This window comes from Protopterus annectens, chromosome 15.part0 (genome assembly GCF_019279795.1).
Source record: "Protopterus annectens isolate FY-2018-M chromosome 15.part0, PAN1.0, whole genome shotgun sequence".
In the NCBI taxonomy this organism is placed as follows: Eukaryota; Metazoa; Chordata; order Ceratodontiformes; family Protopteridae; genus Protopterus; species Protopterus annectens.
The window spans coordinates 670,336,892-670,345,599 of record NC_056749.1 but is presented as its reverse complement, the minus strand read 5'-3'; the positions used below and the strand labels follow the sequence as shown (position 1 = coordinate 670,345,599).

Sequence of the window (8,708 nt, the reverse complement as noted above, 5' to 3'; positions counted from 1 at the left end):
GATCTGGATATATTTATACATGATTCATATTTGTTTTCTAGAGTTTCCACTGAATATGAGACTGTTTTAGTGCTGTTGACTATGATATGAAGGGGGTTATCTCAAAAAAACAAGAAAACTCAGTGGGACATTACTGCTTATAAGGAACATACTGCTTATCCCCCTTCTCTCTCTTAGTAATACTGATTTAGTTAAATCACACCAGAACACCTCTACTACATCAAGTAATGACTTATTTATGCAGTCATCAAATGCTTCCTCCATTAAGATGTTCATCGTCCCAGTTGTAAAAACAGGTTAACATCAGAATGTAAATACATGAACAGAGAATATAGTTTCCAAGATAAACAACCCACTGTGGTGGGACAGATGATCCAGTTCAAGGAGAGAAAGAGGCAGCAGAGCCCTAAACAACAGATAAGAATAGACTGCAAATTGTTTTTATTTTGTGATACATAAATATATGTTTTAAGCAACGTTTTTTCTTTCATTCCTTCTCATCATGCATATCTTGCACGAATGTTATTAGACTTGAGGTTATATGTCTATAAACTCAATATTAAGTTTTTATCACAGACTGTTAGACTGGATGGTCACATCTTGTCTAAGTCATCTTATTTTTAACCCCCCCCCCCTTTGATTTCTACTCTGACATTGCAGGATATATGTGAAAGAAGAATACTTGAAATATTTATTTGTAAGTTTGGTGAATCCTTTCAAAATATGACCCTGGAAAAAAAAGGTAGCACTTCATACCTTTTGGTGTATGAAAGTCCTTAGGTTTATGAAGACATACAAAGGGGGTACCTTGGTTATTAAGTTTCAGGAAGATTATAATAAAGCCATGACTGATGCTGAACAAGGAATATGAGTACAATGGGGTGGCCCTATTTGATAAACATTGTAGTTATAATTGTATTAATAATATTTTATGGAATTTATTGCTACAGGGCTATTTATCTTTTCAGGAATATACTAATATGACAGTTTCACAACCTAGGATTGATGTTTTATTTGGTCTTCCTAAAATTTATAAAAATGAACATGCATGTGTTACTATGGATGTTTCACCTATTATTTTCCAAGCAGAATTTTCTGGAAAAATACCGCTGTTAATAAATATTTAAGTACTAGTACTCATCCTGTATTTATTAAAAATACTATTCCTAAAGAGACTGTCTAGATTTATTGCAAATGAGCATAGTTTTTCCAGGAATGTCAATATGATTAATTTTTTTAGATAGGCTACAGTGAAACTAAACTAAATGAAGTTGCTTGTTTTGTGAATCTGAGTAGAAGGAACACCTGTTCTTTTGAAAGGATGGTCTAGGATGGTTAAAAATGGCAATAATAAAACATGTTACAGATCTTTCTGTATGGATATCTCAGTAAATTAAATGTCAGTTGGAAGTTTATTAGAGATAATTCTGAATTATTTCATGTTTTAGGAAATAAACTGGCTGTTGTATATAGGAAAGCCATAACTATCAAAACATTTTTAAGGAATGATGATACATTTATTAGACCAGTCTGACTAACAAAGAAGTGGGTACCTATGTTTGTGTTTTTTGTAAGGCATATCATTATATTGTATTGGGAAAGTTTTTTGTCTCACAGTCAGCATACCATTTATGCCAGAAAGCATCTTACTTATGATCCCAGTGGTATTATATATGTTGCTGTGTGTAGACATTGGGAAGCTTTTTATATTGGTATGAACACTAGGTCTCAAAAGAAACATGTAAAGAAACATGTTTATAATATTAAGTTTAGGGAATATTACATATAATGTTCATACACGCCGCTAAAAATGCTGTTGATTTCCCATGAGATGATTTTTTAGATGAGTTTTTTTTATGGAAAAGTTTAAGATGATAATGAATGGATTTTAATGGTGTTTTTATGTCAAATTTAGCTTGAATCAATTTGAAACAGTTTTTTTATAACACACTACTTTGCACTTTTACTAACTATGATGAATTTTCTTGTTATCTAATTGAAAAAAAAATATTGATTGATTACTACTCAATTAAGCAACAGGATATTCAATTTAGAGGAGGGTATATAACAGATCTTGATGATACAGTAACTTATATCTGAAGAAGCGTCTGCATGCTGAAGCTAAAGTGCTAAATTGTTTTGTCAAATGTTTTGTGTTTGGAAAATATTCCATGTGGTGAATATTAGGATAAAATTATAGCAATAACCCACGCCTGGGTGTGGGTAATGCTGAATTTACCCACGGTTGGCGTGGTTTGTTCCCAAGGCAAGCCGAGGGACCAAACAAAGCCAACCGTGGGTAAATACAGCATTACCCACACCCAGAAGTGGGTTATTATTATACCATGACATTATTTAAGAAAAGAAACTATTACTTTTCTTAAATAATGGCATAGTATAATGCCTGTTTACTGCCCTTCCACAGATGTCTGGCATCCGCGGCAGTTCTGATGTACTGCGCGCCTGCGCAGTACATCAGAGCTGTGGGCAAAAGCAACGGAGAAAGCAAGATCTCCGTTGCTTTTTTTTTTACTGTTTTCGCTATGTTAAATAGGTTTAACATAGCGAAACAGTTTTAAAATAAGCAATGGAGATGTCCGTTGCTTATTTTAAAACTGTCTCGCTATGTTAAACCCATTTAACATAGCGAAACAGTAAAAAAAGCAACGGAGATCTTGCTTTCTCCGTTGCTTTTTTTTTTTAAACCTGTCTCGCTATGTTAAATGGGTTTAGCATAGCTAGACAGCTTTAAAATAAGCAAGGAGATCTACGTTGCTTATTTTAAAGCTGTCTCGCTATGTTAAACCCATTTAACATAGCGAGACAGTGTTTTAAAAGTAGAGTTATACTAATGGAAAAAAGTCCGGGCGACCGGACCTTTTTCCATTAGTATAATTCGATTTACAATGTGCACGCTGGCCAATCAGCGTGCACGTTTTGGGGGGGGGGTCATGGTATAAATGATAATAATGCTCTCTTTAAACACAAGAAAATGTACTGTGAACACAGTAAATTTTATTTTTGTTTTATATTGGACAGTGTTGTATATGATATAAGAGGTGGTGACTTTAATAACAGGGTTGAGATGAATGAAACTTTATGGCAATTAAAATTACAGGCTGATACATTTCCTGGGTTAAATGCTTCAATAAATATCAATTTTGTATTCAAATATGTTTTATTATTTTTAAAGAGAATTTTTTAAGAATTATAAAAATAAGTGAAATAACTATTAATATGTAAAAAGCATGCCAAAGGATTCAATATACAAGTAAATATAACTGTAAGATATCTGCAAGTACGTACTCCACTACCATTTATAACATCTTGTTAGAGTTTTTAGAGGAGTCTGTAGCTATTTCTCAATCAACAGAAGAACTTTAGTCCATGGAAAAGTGAATAGCACCCTTGAAAAGATTCTATTTTTATTTATGGAGATTTCTTTTTTTAATTACTTCTTGCAAAGTAATCAGGAAGTATTTGAACTTTGGTGTGGTGATAATTTCCATCTTTTTGTTATATTTTTCCTTGCCATTGCCAAAATGGTCCATAAAAGATAACACTTTTCCTTATTAATTTGAAAGTTCTCAGGTATGTTAAATAATATAATTGATTTGTTCATTTCAAAGATGTCCGACCACAAGGCCTGGGAATAAATTATATTCTTCCAGTAATCTGATAAAAGTGAGCATTCATAGAACATATCTGTTTTATTGTTGCCAGATAATAAGTTGAGTTCTCCTAGAGTAATAAAGTTCCAAAATGTATTATTGAAGTTATTATTATGTATAGCTAATACTCAATATAGCTTAGCAAAGCTATTACAATTGGGTTATTACTGGTATGAAGAATTTCATGTAACTAAATAATTAGTTTGGGAGTTTCCCTATAATGAAATTGGAATAAAGGTAACATTTTGTTTTATGGACTGTAACATTAGCCAGTCCTGATCATCTAGGTTGTATTCTGTGATTAATAACTATATTGATTTGTCTTCCACTTCCTTGAGACAATTATATCAATGATCAGTTGTCATTTTGCTACTGGAAGAATTTATTCCATTGGATTCCTTCCACAAATCCTTTCGTTATACTTAAGGGAATTAGGGTATCAAACCCTAGTTTCAGATCTGTATTGTTAAATATTATAGCTTTGGAATTTTTAAAGATAGTATTAATGTATTTTGATTGTGTGGGGGAATAGATATTAAACTGAATATAACTGCAAATTAAAGGCCTTAAGGAATTATTTATTAATTCAGAGGAGCGTGAATTAATTTTCATTCAGATTAATCAGAGGCGGCCATGTGGCCTAATGTATAAGGCATTTGACTTTGGATCAGAAGATTGTAGGTTCAAGTCCTGCCATGGTCGAATTTGGTGGGAGGCTGGCATAACGGGTAAGGTGTTTGTCTTATAGACACAAGGTACAGAGCTTGATTCCCACAAGGTGTAATTGGCTAGGTTTAAAATGGCTCATAAGGGCAGTTAGCCTAGTACTAATCTATAAACTATAAACTATAAAAAATGATGTATGCAAGAATTTCCAATCGGATGTGTAGTTGGGGTCCATCCAATTTACCACAACTCTAAAACTTTCCACTTTAACATACAATTCTGTATAAAGGAAATTGATTCTTCCATTATTCAATGTTTTACTGAGTTGAAGATAGGCCATTCTAAATTTTTGAGGAAACTTAACAGTAGCTTATTACATTTTATAGTGTGTTTATTGGGGGAAATAGATAACGCTTGTCCTGTGTATAATATCTTTGGAAACAGAACTGTTTTAATTAGTTGTGGTCTGTCTTCAAAAGAAATTGTTCCATCTAGTCATTAAATCAAACAAATTCTTTATTTTTTTTTAATAATTAATGTCTCTAGTTTCTTCAAGAAATGTATCTATTACACAACTCGGATAAGACAAAGATATTGCAGAATATTATTGTAGGGGGTTGTTGAATTATTTTTCTTGTTCATAATAAGGTATTTGGATTTATGACAATTACAATGAAGATTTGACATTTTAGAATCTTTTTTGATAACAAAATTTATTTCTTTTAATGATTCTTCTAAGTCTGTTGATGTCAGCATTATAACATCTGCAAAAAGCGTGATTTCGGACTTATAATGTTCATTCAGTTCCAGCCCTTTAATTTTTGATTGTTTCTTACTGTAATTGCCAGATGGCTAAAGAAAATAGAATAAATGATAAGGGACAATACTGTTTTGTTCCTTTATTTAAGTGTATAGATTCTGAGGAAAATGGTCACAATTTAACATAAGCCTTATTGTTTTTATGTATAGGTTCATAGGTTCATAGGTTGGTACTGTGGGCTATCTGCTCGAAGGCATATATTAGCCCAGCCACATTGTGCGGTATTCACCTCCCCTTTAGTAGTTCCCTAGACCCTTGTACTAGCAGCTAGTACCCTTGGCCCCTATCTAGTAGTGCTGTTGGTGTGATCCCCAGTGTGAACTTTCAGTTACCCATCCACTCATCAAGGTTCCTCTTGAAGAGTGATAGTGAGCGGCTCTGTCTTATGTAGATCAGGACCCTGTTCCATAGTAAGGGAAGTCTCTGTGAAGGGAATCTATCCCTCCAGCATGTTCTATTCATTGTTGTGTTGAGGTTTATATCCCTAGAGCGTGTAGCTCGAGTAGATTTAGTTTTGCTAAGATGGAGCATGTTCAACAATTCTGGGTTGGATATGGCTCTGTACATTAGACAGAGAATGCCTCTGAGAAAGCGGGATGCAACAGAGAACAGTCTTAGCTTTTTCAATTGTGCTGCATAGGGCAACTGTTTGAGGCCGTAATCCTCTTGGTTAGGTACCTTTGTGGTCTCTCCAGCTGCTGGAGATGTCTAGCCAGGTACATTCCAATTGGTGCATTGTATTCAATAATGGGTCTGATGAGGGAAGAGTAGAGGGGCACCATTACATCCTTAGATCTTGATGCGAAACCTTTCATGATCAGATGGGTCACATAGAAGGATTTTCTAACCACTTTGGCAACATGGTTATCAAAGGAAAGCTGACTATCTACTTGGGTCCCTAGATCCCTTATTTCTTCTTCAGATTTCAGGGGATTACCTTCTATGTTGTAGTTTGCGGGTACTCTGTTTTTTCCAAAGGGGATTACTACGCATTTTTTTGAATTTAGCTTGAGACCATGGCTTTGACACCATGTATCAGTCTCATATATTACACAATAATGATATAAACTGAGTAGAAAAATCATATAGTTCTAAAACTTTAAATAAATAGTTCCAGTTTAAAGCATCAGGTGCAGACACACCTTATTGTAAAAAACACTGTTAAGCACTTTTGTCAGTGAGACATCATCAGAACCATAAATGAATATGATTATAATCAAGATTTAGTAAAGAGATTCAGATCATAAAAAGTGGTTTTCTTTTATAACAGGAGTTATTAAGGAGTACTTTCAAAAGGGTGGAATTATCCTAGTTCTATGTATTTCAGAGAGAACACTAGTCTGGTATTATACCATCAACCCCTGGTAATTTATTAGATTTAATTATTTTATCGTGTCAAATATTTCTTTAATTATAATCTAATAAGTCAGTTTGTTTTTTAATTCAATGGGTATTTTTTTTTCAAAAGTGGTATGTTGAAGAAATTCTCTATTTTCAAATTTGAATGACGTATCTGTTTTGATTCCTCTTGTAGATAGTTATAATACTGTTTAAATCTAATATATCTTCACTATCAGTACATGATTTTTTTATTGTTTGGATTTTCTGCTTCCTTTAGCTGGGTAATTTTGGTTTGTATCTTCATTCTTTTAGTAAGATTTTTCAAAATTTTTTGGTGTTGAAGCATATGAAGCTATTTTTTTCTGAAGCTATGGCAATTTTATGCGATAACACTTACTTGTATTTTTTGTTTGCATTTTCATTTTCTATTGTCTTAGTTATATCTTCTTTATTTAACTTAGAACTGGCTGTTAAAAGTTTTGAATGAGTTTCAATAAACTCCTTATCCCACTCTTTGTTTTATACCTTGCTAACGATTTACTCTCTCTCTCTCTCTCTCTATATATATATATATATATATATATATATATGTTTTAAAGGTATCCCATAACATAAATTTATTTACATATTCAAAATCATTTTTTTGCATAAAAAATCTCTATTTCTCAAAGAAACCAGTGAATAAATTCATTTAAATTGACTATGGTTGAGGGTATTCTGTTCACTAAAGATAGTTTATTAAATTCTAATGAAATCTTTACAAGTAGAGTGTTATCATCTGAGATAGGACAAGGTATTATAGTAAAGTTAATTATTTTAGAGTGAAGCTCATGTAGTTAATATTTTGTCAGTTCTGGTCTGTGTACCATAATTGTAAGAGTAATGGACAAATTCCAAAGATTTCTCCCATCTTATAGAAAATGAGTCTATTAAGATGAGAGATGTTATCCAATTATTAAGTGTATTGGCTTGTGGAGACAATCTTAATTTTCTGTCTGCTGAAGATTATGAACTCTTTAGTATGCAAATTAAATCCTCTCCTAGAATTAAGCTACCTTTTAGTTTATTCAAAATAATGTCCAAGTATTTTGGCTAGTTTAACACTCATCCTTGAGAACCAATATACATTCACCAGTGTTCAAATTCTACTGTTGTATTTCATAACCACAAGAGATAGGAGAACATCTTGATCTTTGATCTTCTGAATAATCTGAGGGATTATGGTATTTGTTTTTCATAAAATCATGATCCCTCTTTTTTAGATTTGAATTTTGACTCTTCTGTTATTGAGTATTTGATTCCCAAGTGAATTTGTCTAAATCTGGAAATAACAAATACTGGAAACTACTGAAAATCTCAACGTAGCAGCCAAAGAACGACTAAAAAAGAATAAAACAAGTGAAAACTTTATGAAGCGCTTTTTGTCAGGTTCACTGACCCAACTTCTCCAGATAACAAAAAATAATGAATACAAAGTTTAAATACATTCAAAATGTCATGTGGTAATATTGTTTGCAAAATAAATTACTTCAATGTCAATTAACTCATAACATTTCATTTCATTCAGTAAACTACCTTGCTTTTAAAATAATGTACTAAACTGATAAGACATACTAAACAGTTTGTTAAAAGTTCTAATTAATATTTTCTACTTTAATATATAACTAAAACAATTCCTGATACAATTAATTAATTTAAAAAAACACTTAGTTTACTTTATGAATTTGTCTAAATGTTTGAAGAGAGTTTCTTGAAAAAATATTTGTGCATTGTTGATATCCAAATATTTTAATAGACATATTTTCATAGGATTATTTAAATCATGAACATTTAAAGCGGTTAAAGTCAGGTTCATAGAAGAAGTGGTAAAAATAGGTTTCAATATTCCTTATTTTTTGTCATTAAATAAGATCTATTTGTACAAGAAGAGTAAAACAGACATGCTACAAATACTGTAATAATTATGAACAAGTAAATCAATAATGTAAACATAACCATGTGCATGGAATGTATAGAAATTCCCTAGCCTAGAAGTAAAATTCCCACTAGACTAACCCACTAAAACCCTACCTCCCTAAATTTTTTTCAATCAGTAATCTAAGTGGAAAATAAAGCCTTAAAACAGAGATCCACTCAAAAAAAGAAACATTTTTTTCTAAAGAACCTATATATTATTTAACATTTTCTGAAGAACCTATATATTATTTAAC

At 32.0% G+C, this 8,708-nt stretch overlaps 1 non-coding gene across 1 annotated transcript; it reads left to right on the top strand.

Moving 5' to 3' along the window:
* The first annotated feature begins 4,300 nt into the window (after positions 1–4,300).
* TRNAQ-UUG lies at positions 4,301–4,373 on the top strand. The gene has a single exon. It is a non-coding gene; the product is annotated as a tRNA-Gln (tRNA).
* Positions 4,374–8,708: the final 4,335 nt, after the last annotated feature.